At 54.8% G+C, this 17843-nt stretch overlaps 1 protein-coding gene across 3 annotated transcripts in view; it reads left to right on the top strand.

Moving 5' to 3' along the window:
- The window catches only part of DPP6 (dipeptidyl peptidase like 6), a 609552-nt gene that overhangs the window by 424956 nt on the left and 166753 nt on the right, over window positions 1-17843 (top strand). The window lies entirely within an intron of this gene.

Raw genomic sequence — 17843 nt, 5'->3', positions numbered from 1 at the left:
GTCCTCAGGATTTCCCAGGACCCCTGCGCTGCAGGAGCTGAGAAAGCCCCTGACGAGCTCTGTGTGTGATAGGGCAGATGCCTGGGATTTTGTATGGTATTGAGCAGTGAGTTTAATTTTCACATCATCTGTGCTGTCTCACTGGCTTGTTTATCCCTAAGCGTTATCGTGGCCAAAAGCCCGCGTGGAGGGGGACGTCTCCGGCTGCTCCCAGGACATGCTCGCGCGTGGGCTCGGTGAGCTCGGCGCCTCAGCAGCCCGGCTCCCGCATCTGTAGAAATCGTGAGCAGAAGGGATGGGTCATTGGCCGACGCCTTCATTGGGTGCTGCCCTGCCTGTCAGCGGCTCGCCTCCTCCGGACAGTGGTGCCTGCTAAACAGACACAGTGTGCTGGCGTGGGCAGGGTGTGCCTCGTGTGTGTGTGTGTGTGTACGTGTGTGTGTGCACGTGTGTGTGCACGTGTGTGCGCACACGTGTGTGTGTGCGCCTGCATACGTGCGTGTGGAGGGGAGTAAGTAGTTCCCACTGAAGGTGGAGATGGAGAAGAGGGCTGTGCAGTCTGCTGTGTAATTAAGAAATCATCAACTGGACCAAATAGCCATCCTTTCTCATAGGAGCAAGAGCCAGGCTCCTTCCTTCGTCCAGCTCCTCACCTGTGAGTCAATTCAGAGCTGAGGTCCTGAGGTCACTGGCTGCCATGGCAGCCGCCAGAGATCATGCCTGATCAAAAGAATAGAAACCTCTAGTTTCTTAGCGTTGAAATGAAGACATCGGAAGGGGCTGAAGTTCATGGGTAGATGTGGTTGACATGTAGCTCTGATTACAGGATTTCTTGGCCGAGGAAAGAATTAGTGAAATCACCCAGTAGTTTAATCTACATCATGTCGCCATCATCGGCATTGCATGCCCCGAGCCACACACTAGTCTGACTGCCTCTGAGACCACAGTGTGTCTTCAGAACCCAGGCAAGGGGTGCTGCTGGCCAACTGACCTTCGGGGGGTGTGACTCAAGTGTCAGCCACATCCTGTGCTGACGGTCAGCAGGGCACCCTGAGTGTCAGCAAGCGCACCACCCCAGCTGGCCTCTCCCAGAGGATCCGAGGCTGTCCCCTTGCCCACCCTGTCTGACCAATTCCCAGTTGAGTGATGGCTGCGGCGATGCGGAGCCATTTCTTCCTGTTTCCACTGCTGCTGCCTTTGTCCCGGCTCTTCTTTTCCAGAGCAATGCCAAGCCCCCAACCTGCCCTTCCCCCAAATGCTGCCCCGCAGTCTCCGGGTGGGTGGCCTAACATGGCCCCATCAAGACACTTGCCTGTGCCTAGACCCCACGTGGGTGACGTCCTCCAGGGGCACACCCACTTCCTGTCCCATCCCTTTATGTAGAACAGCAGCGTGGGATCCCAGGGCTGGAAGGGAGCCTATGAGGGATCCCAGGGCTGGGAGGGACCCTATGAGGGATCCCAGGGCTGGAAGGGACCCTATGAGGGATCCCAGGGCTGGAAGGGAGCCTATGAGGGATCCCAGGGCTGGAAGGGAGCCTATGAGGGATCCCAGGGCTGGGAGGGACCCTATGAGGGATCCCAGGGCTGGAAGGGAGCCTATGAGGGATCCCATGGCTGGAAGGGAGCCTATGAGGGATCCCAGGGCTGGGAGGGACCCTATGAGGGATCCCAGGGCTGGAAGGGACCCTCCGAGGGCCCAGCCCACCCCTTCACAGACCAGAGAGCGGATTCTGGGGGATTGAGATTGACTCCTTCAGAGTCCGGGGACTCATCGTAGGCAATGCCAAGGCCACACCCACCTTCTTCCCCAGGCTGCTTTCCCTCCGGTCCCTGCTGTCCTCTCTGCCTGTGCTGGCGAGTCCCATAGCCGCCTAAGGGCAGCCACCCACCTGCGCCTGTCGGGCTGAGCTGCTTCACAGATGCTGGGCGAGGTCTGGCCCGGCTGAAGCCGAGCCCGAGGGGAGGGTTGCAAAGAGCGTGGGGCCTGGGAGCAGGCGCTGCCCCGGGGCACCCGTCCCCGGGAAGGGGTGTGGGACAGGCTCCCGTCAGTGACTGTCCTGAGCAGTCACATCGGCTCCCCGAGATGATGGTGGGGACCGCTGCAGGTGGGCCTCAGGTCGGGGCGCTCTGAGCGAAAGTGCGAGCATCCTCTTCTAGTGGCTTCTGAGAGCTTCCCGGCAGCACAGCTTCCCAATGTCCTCGGACAGACGGACAGATGGTGCCCCCACGGTGTGTTCTCATCGGCAACAAGGAGCCCAGCCGGCAGCTGTGCCTTTACTTCCTAGTGAGGCAGACACCGCTCTTTACTCAACCCCAATCCCCTTTCCGTGAGCTCTGTGGGCTCGCTGCTACATCGGGGCATAATGATGGCTGCACAGGAGGTAGGGGACCACCCGTGTCACCCACTAGACTCAGGGAAACAGTCCTGACCCAAGAAACGTCCTCGAGCGATGCACAGGCCTGGCAGGAAGCGAGCTTAGGCTGCAAAGCAAAACCAGCCTTCGGTCGCTGTGCCTTCGTCCAGCATCTCAGGTCACAGACAGAGATGCAGACGCCGCAATGCAGAGACCGTGGGGTGGGGAGCAGCGGTGACGACAGGAGACAGGAGGGCAGCCCCTCCCCCCTCACGCCCCCCCCCCCCCCCCCCCGTGCTCATCCACCACACAGGCCCAGGGCCAGGCTGACTTTTCAGAAAGGGTTTTGGTAAATAGAAGGGGCTATTGTTAAAGATCAGGGTCCAGACTAAGAGATGAATCATGGGTACAGACAAACAATGACACCTGAGGGCAGAGATGGCAGTGTGCTGGTGTGATGGTGATGATGAAGAAGAGGAGGAGGAGGAAGAGGAAAAAGGAGGAGGAAGAGAAGGAGTAGGAGGAGGAAGAAGGAGGGAAAGGAGGAGGCAGGAGGGAGAAGAAGGAGGAGGAGGAAGAAAGAAAAAGAGGAGGAGGAAGGAGAAACAGGAGGAGGAGGAGGCAGGAGGGAGAAGGAGAGAGAGGAGGAGGAGGAGGAGGAGGAGGAGGAGGGAGAAGGAGAGAGAGGAGGAGGCAGGAGGGAGAAGGAGGGGGAGAAGGAGGAGGAGGCAATGACAAGGACAACGTGCGACTGTAATTGTGATGGTGCCGATGTCAGATAATTGTGGTGATGAGAGCATCATGGTGATGATATTAGCATCAGAGGAGGACGCCCTGTCATTACTTCCCAGGGGCCTTGCCTTGGGAGGAGAGGCTGAGATAATTAAAGTCGGAAGGAGCCTGGAGCAGAGGGCGCCAGAGGGGTGGGCACTGCCCAGCTGCATGCTGGGAGGAAACCACAGGATGAAGGGCTCTGCTGTTTCCACTGTCAATAGAGGCGGCTCGGCCGGCGTCCAGCGAGGGGATCAGGGCGCCAGCGCCCTCGCCAGCTGCAGGCCCCGGCCCCTCGGCTTTAGGGGAAGGTGTGATGCTCAGCTTCCAGAAGCCTGAGCTGGGCTGGAATTGCAGGTTCGAAGGACGTGGACTGGCTCTGTGCTCTGAGCACAGGGCGCCCGGAGGGCGAGGGTGAGCAGCAGGCACCCGTGCTCTTTGCAGGTGGAGGGAGGCCCTGGTGAGATGGCAGACGGGGGCGGGGGGGCGCTCCCACCGACAGCAGAGATGGGTGACCCGAGGAACGTGTGCGGCTGTTCTGGGGGAAACACTGCTTGTTCGGCGGAGAATGGACGAAGCGGCAGGAAAAATGCTGGGATTGGAGCATGTTACCAAGATCAACACGGAAAAAGATAGCTGTCAGTGCACCTCCACTCCGGACTCTCCCGCAGCCTCCCTGCTGCAGCGACTGCTCATCAGCAGAAAGCGTGCGGGCACTTTCCTGGCAGTGAGCACCCCCGGCCAGGCCTCACACAGCCTCGCTTTCCCCGGGAAGGCGCCACCGGAAAGTAAACGCTTGTGTCTGGTGGGATGAGGAAGATACAAGACAGGGCATGAAAGTGGGGCTCCCCAAGGGAGGGCCTATGAGGACGTCACAAGGAAGCCGTGGAATGGGGGCCCCCGGTGACCTGAGGAAGGGCCCCCCCGAGGGAGGGCGCCCAGCGCCCAGGCCCTGCTGCTGGAGGGCAGGAGGCCAGTGTGTCCACGGGCACCAGTTCCATGGAGCACACAGTATGGCCTGTGAGCTCTTCATCTTGCAAACACAAGGGACCACACAACTGTCTCCCCAACCGACCTTCACCCCACAACCACCCTAAACACAGCTTCACCCCAGTGGTCCCACTTCCGGGGGGGTGTGGCTGGCTTCCTCACCAGTGCCCCCCAGAGAGGCTGACCACAGGTCTGAAATAGGGGGGCCCCTGTCTCCCGCTGACGGATGTAGGCAGGCCCCAGTCTGGACCACCCTGTGAGAGTCTGGACTGGGGATGAGCAGCCCACAAGGTTAGCTCTGCAGCCTCTTAGTTAATCGTGCAAGGTCCTTGCCAGGAGGGTTTGACGCAGACGGAGGGCACCTGGCAGTGTTGCCAGTTAGGCATGGTCCTCACACTGGCGGCTGCTTCGCACCGGGGGGATGCGGTTACCGCACTCTGTTAGGATCCCATGTGAACAGCTCCGGTCCGGCTAGATTCTGGGCAGCACCTCGATCGGACAAAGAAGCTTCATTCACATTGTTAGTCATTCTCAGTGCCTCGAACGCCATTCCTGGCACCTCAGGCCTGTGTGCTTTTCTCTGACTCTTTGAAAAACCAAACAGGTGGGTTTTCCTTTAAAAGTTGGGTCCTGCCCTCGCTGGTTTGGCTCTGCAGATAGAGCATCAGTCTGTGGACTGAAGAGTCCCCAGTTTGATTCCAGCCAAGGGCACATGCCCAGGTTGCAGGCTTGATCCCCAGTACGGGTCAATGATCCTCATCATTGATGTTTCTATCTCTCTCCCTCTCCCTTCCTCTCTGAAATCAATTTAAAACAAAACATGTTTTTGAGTTGGGTCCTGCTCCCTGCAGTGCTGTCGGAGCTGTGCTTGCTCTCAGTGCTGGGCCCTGACCGGCAGCTCCCGAAAGCCGTGGTCAGGACTCAGGCTCCTAAAGAAAGGTCGCCCAGCCTCTGGGGCCTTGCTGACCCCTATGTGTGTCTACATGGAAACCCAAACAAAAGCACCCGTTGCCCAAAAGAATGAGCTTTGGCCTCTGGGCTCATCCACTTGCCCACTCTGGGATAGAGGACCCGCCCTCAGATCTGAGCCCCTCAGAGGGCACAGCTCTGTCCCAGGCATGGGGGGAGGGGCGGGAAAAGCAACACCCTGCTGCTTCGTCGTGTCCCAAGTCCTGCCCACAGTGAGCCAGCAGCACCTGCACAGCTGTGTGGCACACGGAACTGCACTGAGAACAACTGAGCAGCTAATCATGTCGTAATTATATGACACAGGTGACCTGCAGCCCCAAAACACCAGCCATACAGGCCGAAGAACTGAGGGCGCTCTCATGGAGAGGATGTGCTAGTTAGGGGTCACGTAGGCAGAACTGGAAATCACAGCATGTCCCCCAACCTTCTGAGGCAGTGGATTCTGACAGGTCTTGATTCTTTCTTTAAACAAAGGATTTCCTGGGAGTGCACGCTATTCCCAAGGGTTCCCTAGGCGAGGTGCCCTGTGACAGATTATGGTGTGCGTGTGCATGTGTGCATGTGTGTGTGTGCACGTGCACACACACGCCTGTGTGGTGGTGCAGGTGCATCTGCATCCCTGACTAGATGGAAGCCCCTAGAAGGTTGGGGAATACATCCTTGGTGTCTTATAAGCTAAGTAAATAATGAATCAATGAACTGAATGAATGAATGAACAAAGAAACAAACAAATGAATAAAAGTTAGTGAGTTAGTTTCCCCTTAGGTAGTCCTTCTGTCCCAGGTAACTTCTGGCCAGAGCTGTTTGTGACCCTAATTTCTATGGTGTTTGCTGCCTCTGATTCTGTGGCCCGTGCTCACACCCACCCTAGCATTTGTGTTTGCTCAGCTGTCAGTGCCCTAGGAACACAGTGTGTGGTGTCTGCCATGGGACACACACAGCCCTCGCGGTGTGAAGCCTGGGGTCAGGACCCAGTGAAGTGGCTCTGAGGTCTTGGGTGGAGCTCTGTGCCAGGCTGGACCAGCCAGGATCTGCCTGCACGTCAGGTCTTCCCAGTGTCCATGGTGGAGGCATGAATAGACCCCAACCCTGGGGCCCACTCACACTGGGTTCCCAGACCCAGCTCAGGGCAGAGTGTGCTTATATAGACACTAGAGGCCCAGTGCATGAAATTCATGCAGTCGGAGGGCGGGGGGCGGGGGGAGGATCCCTCAGCCTGGCCTGTGCCCTCTCACAGTCCGGAACCCCTCAGGGGATGTCAGCCTGCCGGCACCCCTCAGGGGATGTCCCCAGGGATCGGGCCAAAGTTGGCAGTCAGACATCCCTCTCACAGTCCGGGGCTCTCACAGTCCAGGACCCTTCACTCTTTACTGCTCGCCTGCAGCGGAGGTGGGAGAGGCTCTCGCCACCACCGCTGTGCTTGCCAGCCATGAGCCTAGCTTCTGGCTGAGTGGTGCTCCCCCTGTGGAAATTCACTGACCACCAGGGGGCAGCTCCTGCATTGAGCGTCTGTCCCCCTGGTGGTCAGTGCATGTCATAGCAACCAGTGGTTCCACCGTTTGGTCGATTTGCATATTAGCCTTTTATTATATAGGATTGCATCTGCATTTGAGGGATTTGAGTGTTTTTTCAGCCTCTGATTGTATGATTGGTTTCTTGTAATATTCATGTTTTTATAAGATGCTGATGAGTTTTAAAACAGCCCCGTGAATGGACTGTTACTAAAACAGGAATGATTGGAAGTTTCTTCCGTTGTCTGACCTCCTGCTGTCTCTCTTCGCTCTTCCTCCTGCCACTCCTCCCCCTGTGACATCTCTCCTTTCACTCCGGACGTCCCAGTGCTGCTAGGAAAGGGTCCTGAACTGAACCCGGTACCCCCCACTGCCCTTTCTACTCTGACCTTGAGAAAGTGATTGGCCTTCTCCAGACCTGACTCACCTGCACAGGGAGTGAGCAGGCCCATCACTGCAGGGCACCCACTCTAAAATGCTCCACCCCGTGCTGCGTCACTGTAGGTCAGAGGGCGGATGCTGGCTGATGGCCTGCTTCTCCTCTGTGACGCAGACATGTCAGAGCCTCTGCCGGCGGCCCTTTGTGGAAACCACGCCTGAGTCCCCACACAGTCAAGGCCAATTAGTGAGGAGGCCTTGTTGATGGTATGCCAAGCGGCCAAGGCCACTCTGAGCCTGGGAATCTTAATCACGAATCACACAGCTGTGAGGCCACAGCGACCTCACGGTATGCTGTGCCCTTCTATAGCCAAATGATTGATGTCATTATTGGCATGAGGCCCGTTTGTCTAAGGAGTATAATGCATGTTGGTAGCCAGCCAGTGGGCAGGGGAGACGGCCAGAGAGCTCAGAGGAGCTGAGAGCTGGTACTGCTACGATGTAAGGCTAAGAGCTCATAGAGAGCTCAGACATAGCTACCATGTTAACCAGCCAGTGTGCCGGGCAGGGGAGTGTGCTAGAGAGGTGGTAGGCACAGAAGATGTAGCTACCGGAGACACGGGAGACAGGAGAAGCTGCTGAGGCAGAGAGCTCAGGCGCCGCTACGATGGGAGGCGGTGCGTCTAGAGGCAGCGTGGCCTGCTCAGATAATAACCGTGGGCACAGAGACTCTACTGCTGGGAGGGAAGGATATGTATTTACCAGCCAGCGTGCGGCTGCCCTCAGGGACCTTGTTGTGAAGAGCTGCTTGTCGGATGGCTGATGGCCACTGGCTTCTGCACTAAAGACTCGTTCTATACACCCACAACCTCTCATGGCGTCTCCATCTAAGACCCAGCGTCCTAAGAGGTCCGGTTCCAGACAGAGGGGCTTGGACCCAACACCTTAACCAGTGATCAGGGGATAAAGGAGGAACTTGGACTAAGTTCCCAACAGTTAGTACAGTGGGCAGGGTTCGAGCAGGAACCTACCCTGGCGCAGTCAGGAGGAATTCAGAAGAATACATGGACTCAGAGCAGGCTGTCCCTGGCACCCTCCCACCGCACAGAGGTGGTGGCAGCACCTTCTGCCACCGCACTGCCCTCCTCTCCGTCCCTTCGGTGCTGAAAGGGAGGCAGCAGGGGCCGGAGCGGCCTTGACTTTCGGAGGCGGCCTGCTACGCTGTCTTCCCCGTTTCCTGCCAGATGCTGGCAGCCAAGTGGAGTCTGCACTTCGGAGCGTGGTTCTTTGTATATAAAAACCCTCATCTCCCATTTACAGCTGAGTAGGTCTCACTTCTCCCAGGATCAGGTGTTCGTGTTAGTCCTGAGCAGGAAGAGGGCATCTGACCCAAATTATGAAAATCAGTGAAGTAAAGCCGGTCCATTTTTCTCCCCGCGGAGAGTGACGACGCCTGTGGTCTCTCCTCCTCGCATGTGCCCAGCCGGGGCCCAGCCGGGGCTCATCCTGGGGGGGTCCAGCTGGGGGCTCAGCCTGGGGGGGGGCAGCTAGGGGCCCAGCCTGGGGGGGCTCAGCAGGGCCCAGTGGGTAGGGGGGCTCAGCCTGGGGAGGCCCAGCTGGGGGCTTAGCTGGAAACTCAGCCTGGGGGTCAGCAGGGCTCCGACAGCGGAAGGAGGTGCCTGGGCCTACATGGAGGCATCTGCACTGGGGCTGAGGGCAGGTGAAGCCGGCCCGGCTGCCGTCGCGGTGTTGACTATGACGATCGCCAGCACAACTTGGAGAGAACCCTCCCGATGTCCCCGGTGTCTTTATGTCCACTGTGTATGAAGTGTGAGAGATGTGGAGAGCAAGACAAAGCCTGGCATGATGTGGGTTGAGGTGAGAGAACCTTCCAGAAGGAAGGCGATGCTGAGGCAGGCCTTGGAGGGAGAGGTCAGGAGACGAGAGGGGCAGCACCCACGTGGACTGGAGAAACCGTCCCGAACCAGCTCTTTCTAAAGCGGGACTAAGAGGACGCCCTCGAATTTCCACGGATGACAGATGAGGAGCATGAGCTTCGGGGAAACAACGGGGCAGCTTCGCTGAAGATAAATGCCCTTCTTCCGGTTCCTGACAGCACGAGAAATCATGCTGTGGTCCCTTTGTTTTATTTTAGGATAATTTAAAACACAAGGCAAAAATAAGGCTGTAGCCCTAGCCCGTTTGGCTCAGTGGACAGAGCGTCAGCCTACAGACCAAAGGGCCCCGGGTTTGATTCTGGTCAAGGCCATGTGCCTCGGTTGCAGGCTTCTCCCCAGCTTGGGCCCTGGTTGGGTGTGTGCAGGAGGCAACCAATCGATGTGTCTCTCTCACATCGACGTTTCTCTCTGTCTCTCCCTCTCTCTTCCACTCTCTCTAAAAAGCAATGAAAAAATACCCTCCGGTGAGGGTTAAAAATAAACACAATAAGGCTGTGAGTCCAGTGTTTGTGAAGTTAGTAGCGCAATGGCTCTAAGGTGGTTACCTCTCTGTCACCGTCCTTCAGTCCTGAGAGTGTTGAGGGGTGGGGGGAGCTCTCAGGACTTGGCGGCTGAGGACGGATGTTGTAAAGGTGGGGACACGGGCCTTCCAGGACTGACAGCTGCTGTGGCCGGAACACGTGTGTGAGGGACAGAGGGCGTGCAGGCTTCATTGGTCACCGCTGATGAGTCGTCATTCCCTGAACTCTGTCCCGGGGCGTGCGGGCCTCAGGGGTCACCGTCCAGTGATGTCATGGTTCTCTGAGACTCTGCCCCAGGGGCACTTCAGGTTTCTAAGCCATAGGACGGGGTGTCAGCTGGAGGCTGGCAGTCCACGGGCAGGTGGGGCCAGTGGCCTTCCTGAGGCTGAGGGACCGTCTGGTCCAGGACTCCCAGCCCGGGGGTCACTGGTGTCTTCGTGCTCCTTAGCTTGCACAAGTGCCACCCCGTGTCTGTCTTCACCCTCACGTGCCGTCGCCCGATTCCCCTTTTATGAGGACACCAGGCATATTGTAGTAGGACCCACCCGAATGGCCTCATGTTCTCTCGGTTATTCGTAAAGCTCTTGTCCGCAAATAAAGTCACACCTGAGGTCCGGGGGCTTCGGGCTCCAATATATCTTTTGGGGAAGATCGAAATTCCATTCCCATCGTTAAGAAAAAGGGTAGCAAATTTGGTCATTGCTTTCTGTTTAGACTTCTTTTAATGAAACGGTGAGTTGTTGTTTTTTACCAAAACCAGAACAAATTATAGGCCAGTGCTGTCTGCTCCCCAACACCACGTGCCTGCAGCTCACAAGTACACTCACATCTCAAGTCCTGGATTTTAACAAGGAACAGAGCTCAGTCGGCACTTCGTCATGCGGTCAGAGCCACCTCTTAGGGTGAGAAGGAAACACACCAATTGGAACGGTCACCCTGAGCCTATAGCCTGAGCTCCGCAGGGCAGGCACTTCCCAGCTGGTGTTTATTGCTCATGGTCATCGCCTGCCCTCCTAGGGCCACCCACGTGCATGGTCAATGTCACTGACCCAAAGCAAAACACTAGTGTGCAAAATCAGCAACATTCTGAACAGATTCTCGCCGCTCTGGCCAGCGCGGCTGCAGCTTTCCCCGGAAACAGCACAGTGCCCGCTTCCTTCCCCGTGTCCCGGGCCTGGACTCACCGGGCGGCGAGGGGAGCGGGCCAGCAGTCTGTGTGCGGCTGCATGTGAGCAAGGGTGGTCGTGAGCTCCAGGGGCTTTATTTCTTATGGGGCTTCGTGTCCTTGTCCCTCAGAACCAAGCTAGATCGGACGCAGGGTCACCATCAGCAACAACAGAGGCTTGGAAGAAAAATAGGTTACCACCTTCAAAAATGGAAGAAAAAGAAACCTAACATTGTAGCTAATCTATTATCTGTGTGATGGTGGCCAAGCAACAAAACAAAGGAGCCTGCCTTTGTCATCTCAGACGACCACTGACGGGCCAGCAGCGGGGACGGAGCCAGACAGGAACGCGGTGGGCTGTCAGGGTCAAGTCTATGAAGCGCTGCTCGGTGCATCAGGCTTTGCGGGCCTCCCTGTGACACCACCTCCGTGCGCCACTGGCCAGCGTGACCGTGGACCTGGAATGAGTGACCTGCGTGGCAGGGACACTTTGCAGAGCGGCCCGGAGGTCCGTGTCAGGTGGCACTGGAGAGTTTGCGGGTCTACCACTCGGCCAAGTCTCAGAACAGTAACTGACTTCTCATTGAAGCAATGGTTCTAACAATGCCCACCATCTTGATGACCCTGGTTTCCAAGAAATGTTGACGGTTCTGAAAATTGTCTTTTGTTTCTTCTTCACACCATGCTTTCCCCATGTTGCTCTTTATTGCACTTTTTTAAGGATTGATCACATACTCTTGGCTGCACTTTTCTCTCCATCATCTCTGGACCCATTTCCTGTGTCCTTGTCTTCTCGTTTCAATTCCATCTTGTTCAGCCGTCTGCAGTGAGTCACAAGGACGGTTCCTGCTTCGCGCACACAATTTGGCTGGACCTGCATTGCCAGTCAGTTCTTGGCTCACGGCCGACAGCACACCTCACGCCTCTGGCGCAGCCTCCGCCCTGGACCCCGGTGCGATCCGGGAGCCGGTGACAGAGGCCTTCCACTTTCCATTTGGCCATCATCATAGAGAAAATTGTTTAGCAACAATATCAGGTTCCTTTTCCTTCCGTGTTTGAAGATTACAGTCCGTTTTTCTTCCGAGCCCCGTTGTCCTGGTGGGGATTCCGCCTGCGCTCGGCCTTCCTCTCTGCAGGAAACCTTCCTCTGGTGGCTTTCACACCCGCACGCGTGCGCTTTCGCTCCGACCTGTGGGCCTGTGGGTTTGTTTTATTTGTCCTGCTCCGACTGGTTACGCTTCTGCACTGTGCGGAGTCATGTGTAAGTCTAGACGAATTCACACCACGTTCTCTTTGTATTTAACAAAAACACACTTTTGTGTTTCCTTTCTTGCTGGAATGTCTTCTGTGGGTGTTGCCTTCTTCCATCGTCGTATGCACCTTTTCTGTGTCTCTAGCTTATCTCTCCATGCTGCACTGTGTGCACTGTGCTCTAATCTGCATTCCAGCTCATTAACTTCCCTTTAATGATGTTTCGTCTGTTCTATCCTGGGCCCATTAGCGTTTTTACTTCGGGGTACAGTTTGTAATGTCGAGAAATACTGCTTGGTTCTTTACAAGCTTTTGTGGCGGGTTTGTTTGCTTCCGGTCCCCGGTCCTCACCTGCGGGTGGCTTATTTCTGATGACATATTTGTGGAGAGCTCTTCTCGAGGGACAGTGCTTCGTGGGTCCTCGCCGTCGAGGGACCCAAGAAGGTGGCGTGCAGGTGCCCTCGCTGCCGCCGCGGGCCGTCTCACTCGCCTGCCCGGTGCTCGTGCTCAGCTCTCTGGAGACTCGCTGGCAGCTGGTGGTGCAAACAGGACTCTCCTGCATGGGGCGATGGCTTGTGGCTGAAATTCTCGGGGAGCCCTCAGCCCCCCACCCCCAGAGCCCTGGCTCCACAGCAAACAGCGTGGCCCCCTTCAGGGCTGGAAGGTAGAACTTTTGGTCCCACTTTCAAGGAAACTTAATGCATGTGTGGGTGTGGATTTTTCAAGGAGATCAGTTTCAGCTCATGACCCCCATTGAGGCCCAAGGTACCCCCTGCCCCATGAGGGCGTTAAATCCTCAGCCTCACCCGAGCCTGCGTTCAGGCCCGGCACCCCTTCCCGCCCTGGCTTCAGCCCGAACTTGGTGTTATTGTCATGATGTGACCTTCCTTTCGGCACCTGGAGGCGTCCCTGGCGTCCAGCTTTCTGGTTTCAAAGTGCCCGGATGCTGCCTCTGTGCGTGAGGGAGGGGTGCTCTGTCTGCATCACAGAGCGGGTCATGGGCGCCCAGTGACCCTGCTAGGAACGGTCCCGTCGGCGAGCCTCGCAGGACCATCCTGTGGGCTGTGGCCCTGACCACCCACACCACGGGCTCCAGGAGAGACACGCATCTCCAGGGCCCCTTCCTCGGGTCCCTGGGGCTGCTCTGTAGCCAGGTCGGTTCTGACCCAGACACAGTGCTCCTGTTGTGCATTTTACACACATGTGCATTAGTCTCTGTGTTTGTGGCATAACATGTTCTCCTCTGCTCTCGAGTCCTGGCGGTGCCTTCCTAATGCTCCTGCATCACCACAAACATACATGTACACGCTCACACACATGTGTACACACATGCACGTTCACATACACGTACATATAAATATATGTACACTGTACCCACACAGGCACGCTCACACATGTGTACACACATGCATGTTCACATGCCTGTGCATATAAATATATGTACACTGTAGTCACACAGGCACACACACACATGCACACCTGTACACAGTGTATTCACACATGTGCACACACTCACATGCGCACATGTATGTATGCCTGTTAGCACACGTACCCACACACATGCACACATGTGCTAGCTTTCATGCACACACTAGCACATGGCATGGCCTTCTGCTCACCTTCAGCATAGAGCACACCTTGTCTTCCTGGCACCGAGTCCACACTCTTTGCTGGTCTAGCCCCCGCCCTCGGCCTCCGCGTCACTCCTCCCGGACGCTCCAGCCACTGGGGGTGATGTCACCGAAGGCAAGCGCTGAGCTGCTTTTCTGGAATGAGCCCTTACTTTTAACAGATCGATGGGTTCTTTTCACCGGCATTTCCCCAGGAATCACTACTGCTTTCACATTCTCTTTGGAAAACAAAAGCGTGTCTTGGCCTTTGTCTTCCACACTAGACACGGTCGTGCAGAACTCCCTTCACTCTATTCGCTCAAGGATTCTTTGCTTAGCAGCTGTTAATCGAGCAGCTACCATGTGCGGCTGGTGTTTGGGGTGCTGAGTGTGCACTAGTGAGCGAAATAGACAACCTGCCCCTGGAAGAGAGAAAGCCCTGCTCCGACTCCGAGGGCTCATCATACAACGGAAGGGAGATGTCTGTGAAGAGTAGGAAGCACGTTGCGAGTCGGGTGAGTGGTGCGACATGCGCTGCTACGCTCTGGAGACTCCTCGCTGACAGGCGTTCACATGAAGGACAGGGATGCAGGAAGCGCCTGGGCCCCAGAACAACGATGGATGGGAGCCTGTGAGGGTTGGGTGAGGTGTGGGGAGCAGTCACACCTTCCAAGAGGCCCAGGTTCAGGATGAAACCACCAGCTACGCGCCCCGAATTTAGGAACTTCTTTGGAAAACTAGGTATTCTAGGCCGAAAACAGGAGTTGAGGCAGAAATCCCAAGAATTGTAAATGACTTCTGTACTTTGAAGCTGACAACGTAAGTCTCCTCTATTTCAACTCTTGCCCGGATTGTTAGACTCAATTGTTAGTTCCTTATAGTTGGAAAAACAAATTCATGCAAACGGGGAAAACAATGGACATTTTATTTATATCGAGTCTTTTTCTGGTAATTGTTTTATGTCACAGAAGCTGAAGATCTTTACTTTTTACTAAATATTTCAGTTTGTACCTAGTTACTTGGAGTCCTCTATGAAAACGTTTTCAACCATCACAACAAAGGGTGTGACTGCATGATGATTCAGAGAATTTGGCCAGGTGTGGGGTATATGTTCTAAATTAAATGATTCGAACACGGGATTGTGCCCTTCCGCTGGAGGGAGGGAACACCTGCCAGGAGGGACCGATTCATTCCGGAGGTTTTCCATCCTCACTCACCTTCATCGTCAGGACTTTAACTCCCCGGACCACCAGCCATAGGAGTGGGGACTGACGAGGTGGGAAGTTGGGTCACTGGGGTAGTGCCCAATGAAAAACATGAGTGAAACAGGAGATTAAAAATCAACCAGGGTCGCCCTGGCCGGTTTGGTTCAGTGGATAGAGCATCAGCCCACAGACTGAAGGGTCCTGGGTTCAATTCTGGTCAAGGGCACAGATCTCAGTTGCCGCTTGATCCCCAAGTCCAGGTTGGGACACATGCAGGAGGCAACTAATCGCTGTTTTTCTTTCTTTGTCTCTCCCCTTCCCTTCCGCTCTCTCTAAAAACATCAATGGGGAAAAAATATCCTTGGGTGAGGATTAACCATGCCTGGGTTGTGGGCTCAATCCCCAGTAGGGGGCATACAAGAGGCAACCAATCAATGATTCTCTCTCATCATTGATATTTCTCTCTCTCTCTCTCTCTCTCTCTCTCTTCTTCTCCCTTTGCCGGGGTCCAGCCCCGGGGGTTCGGGGGTTCCCAAAGGTGTGGACAGAGTCGGCAAAGAATGTTTTACATGGAGACAGCATTCAGAACTCTCTAGCTCTCTTTAGTCTCCGTGGATCTTCCTGTGCCTGGCTGGGGCCACAGAGAAAGATCCCGAGGCAAGCTGAGCCTTTATTTTATAGTCAGAGGTAAACAAAGTAGTGGTTTCCATAGTTACACTGTTCTTATGAATTTCACTTGTTTACACTGTTCTTGTGAGTTTCACTTGTTTTTGTTCTTGTTCTTGCTGCACTTCCCTCCGCCCATTAGCTTCCCAGATAAGATCTAGGGAGCGTCATAAGGTCAAGCCTAATTATGCTAAGAGGACTGTGCCCTCTAAGCTGGGACTTGTTTGTGACTTTGCAAACAGGTCAGTCTGAGGCTTAACCCTATAGCTGCTCCCCACATCCCTTCTTCTCTGAATATATATATATTAAAGTGTGGTTCAGTGGAACTGAGGGGATGAAGGAAGGCAAGCAGAACAGAAGAAGCTAAGCAAATGCATGAACTTACCCCAGGATAAGCCCTAGGCTGGGGCTCTTTCCCCCAGTTACTGAATGCCAATATCAACTGTTTTTGCATGATACACTTAAAAACAAATTTGTTGAAATGGTTTTTCCCTCCTGGGACTGGTGTTCTGGGAGACAAGTCTCCCATATTCATTTTTTAAGGGAAACCTGATGGTGTAGGAAGAAACCAATGCAACTCCTATCCATGAATTCTAAGGCTGCCAGCATGCAGGCTTAGAAAAACAAGTCTCGCCCACTTCCAATCTCAGCACTTGTTTCCCGATCAGAAGTGCTCAGGGCCCATTTAAGGAAAGAAATAGATGCCACAGATGCATAGAGAGCATGGAGGACAGAAAGACTCCCTCTCTCGGAAACGGCTCCTTTCGGGAGCCGGGAGCCGGGAGCCGGGCCTTCCCATCCTCGGGAGAAGGGTGAGCACCGTGCGAATGGAACCTGGGAACCTGGGCTCTGTAACAGCGGCTTCCTTGCGCCTCTGGTTCTTCTGCTCCGAGGGAGGGGCTGAGTGCTATGTTGTTTCATGTGGGAAATGAGAAGACAATTGTCTACTTCCTGCTTCCCCACATTTTTAAGAGAAGCAGCAGTCATAACTGCCCTTTCACCTCTCAGGGCTCCGATGTGCCCTGTGTTTCCTGGACCCTTCCTGTGTGTCCCCACTTGGCCAGCTGAGCACCCCGGGTTGCTCTGGTCTCTACCTCTTCACTCTCTCGTCTTTCTCTAAACCTTGCCAGCTAGTGGTCCAGTGTTCCAGATATTTTATTCCACTTCATCTTTTATTACATCCACTTAGGCTTTCCCTCTCCCTGTTTGGCAACACAGACAGGGAATTAAAAATGGGTAGTTGGCTCATCTCCTTCTTCCCATTGCCCTGGCGAGGTTATTCTAACACTAGTGGCTCAGGGTACGGATTTGTGCTCATTGAAAGGAAATTAATCAGAAGAAATACTTTAATATCGCTATTTTCCCTTTCTCTATAATAGAAGTGTCAACCAAATTCACGATCAACAATGACAGATCGAAACACACCCGTGCGCTTGGCGCCAGTGAGGGTTTTATATGTATCGCGCATGCACCAGTCAACTTAGCCTTTTATATATATAGACTAGAGGCCCGATGCATAAAATTCATGCAAGAGTAGGCCTTCCTTCCCCCAGCTGCTGGCACTGCCTTCCCTCTGAGGGAAGCCAGGACCCAGGCTTCCCTCCCGACACCGGCAGGCACCGGGGACCTGGGCTTCCCTCACAGCCCTGGCTTCATCCAGAAGGTCATCCGGTCTAATTAGCATATTATGCTTTTATTATTATAGATGTCTCCCTTTTTCTCACTGGTTCCACCCAGAAGATATTCAGTTAGTGTCCTGAAAGAGTGACGCAAAGGGTGGAGTCTCCTCTTTGCTCGGGAATGATGGCACAATTGGAGAATATGTTGATTCTGGGTGAATTAAAGAAATAGGCCTTCAACCAAGAACGAGAACATATATCACCCTGGACAGTGTGGCTCAGTAGTTGAAGTGTTGGCCCCAATGTTTTTCTCTCTCTCCCTCTCCCTTCCTCTCTCTCTAAAAATCAATTAAACACATATATTTTTTTAAAAAAGAAAGATAGCATGGTCCCTTACTTTGCATACTTACAACATCTGTTGGTTTCCTGAATTTTTCAGTCCACAGCCATCACCTTGGACTTACAACGTGAGCACCAAGAGATCACCCTTGGTCCAGGCAACGCCCAGTGTGTGACAGAGGCAGACCTCAGATCCGCTCTCACTTGGGCTGGACTTAAATTCCTTACAATTCCATGTTCCTGGTCCCCAATTGCGCCCCCTGTGACACATGCTTCCCAGGAGACCTCCCTTCTCCAACCTGCGGTTGCCACCTCAGAAGTAGCGCAGGGAGAGGGAGGTGAGGCGCAGGCCTGGGTGGTTAAGAGGGCAGCCCAGGTCAGGGGTGCAGGCCTGGGAAACACTGTTTTGGTGGTTTTGTTACCTTTGCTTTGAAAGCTACGCCCCCTCCCCCTGCAATGAGGGACGCTGTGGAGTTTGCCGTAATTTGCAGAAATCTCCCCAAGTATGTGGGTGAGTGTCTCTGGCCGCATTTC

The sequence above is a fragment of the Myotis daubentonii genome, chromosome 10, assembly GCF_963259705.1.
Source record: "Myotis daubentonii chromosome 10, mMyoDau2.1, whole genome shotgun sequence".
NCBI lineage: Eukaryota > Metazoa > Chordata > Mammalia > Chiroptera > Vespertilionidae > Myotis > Myotis daubentonii.
This window is presented reverse-complemented; position numbering and strand designations above follow the sequence as displayed.